General features: G+C 39.3%; 1 long non-coding RNA gene across 1 annotated transcript; it reads left to right on the top strand.

Annotated features, from left to right (window-relative positions):
* The first annotated feature begins 256 nt into the window (after positions 1 to 256).
* LOC106724909 lies at positions 257 to 646 on the top strand. Its single transcript, XR_001360739.1, has 2 exons — positions 257 to 357; positions 517 to 646. It is a non-coding gene; the product is annotated as an uncharacterized LOC106724909 (long non-coding RNA).
* The last annotated feature ends 307 nt before the right edge of the window (positions 647 to 953 follow it).

The raw sequence follows: 953 nt of genomic DNA, 5'->3' as shown, positions 1-953 counted from the left end.
TTCTCTAGTTGTTAGTCATTTGAATAGTGGAGTAATGTTTGGCATAAAGTTATTTTCCTCAGAATGTACACTTTATATAGTGAGAACTAGCAACTTTTGCTCCTCTCTGACCGTGTTTTGGGAAACAACAACTGTAATCCAGAAGTTATGTCTATCTCACTTGATAGAGCAGTTTCACATAAACAGCCCATAGACACTGTCTTGTCACGGTGGTGACAGCGATAGGTATGCATGGAAATCTGTCTCAGATACTGAAGAGAGGTGAAATAAGAGTGCTTTGTGCAATAAACCTAAGGGCATAAGTAGAGAAGAGTTAAGAGGTGTAGCTGATTCTTCTCCGATAATTTTTAATCAACTGTGAGTAGAGGGAAGTTGGCTGAGGTTTGAGGAAGGAGGGAGTGGTGTGGTTAAGAGCAATTGTTACAATACTTTAGACAGGGCATTCAAACAACACTGACAAGTGGGAAGAATTTTAACCCATGACCAGGAACATTGTGGTACGTTTTTTGATTTCAGATGCGAATTGGACTGCATTCTGGGTCGGTTTTTGCTGGAGTTGTTGGAGTTAAGATGCCCCGTTACTGTCTTTTTGGCAACAATGTCACCTTGGCTAACAAATTTGAGTCCTGCAGTGTACCACGGAAAATCAATGTCAGCCCAACAACCTACAGGTACTGATTGCACTGACCACCTAAACTCTATTCTTTTACTATTTCATTGGGGGAAATGGTAACTGGTTCAAGAGGGAGTAAAGTACAACTTCTACCCCATGTGGACATCTGCCCTGGGCCTGTGGCTGCGATTCTTGAATCTTTCTGCTATCAAGATTTCATTTAAATGGTTTTATTTTTTCAATCTATTTTTCTTACAAATTTTGAACTTCTTTTGAAGATGATCTAATGAACATGTCTTACTCATGAGAAATGAGTGTCATTTCTCATTTGACATTTTGT

Source organism: Myotis brandtii, unplaced genomic scaffold, assembly GCF_000412655.1.
Source record: "Myotis brandtii unplaced genomic scaffold, ASM41265v1 Scaffold49217, whole genome shotgun sequence".
In the NCBI taxonomy this organism is placed as follows: domain Eukaryota; kingdom Metazoa; phylum Chordata; class Mammalia; order Chiroptera; family Vespertilionidae; genus Myotis; species Myotis brandtii.
Note: the sequence above shows the minus strand (reverse complement) of the source record. Positions and strands in the feature narration are given on the sequence as shown.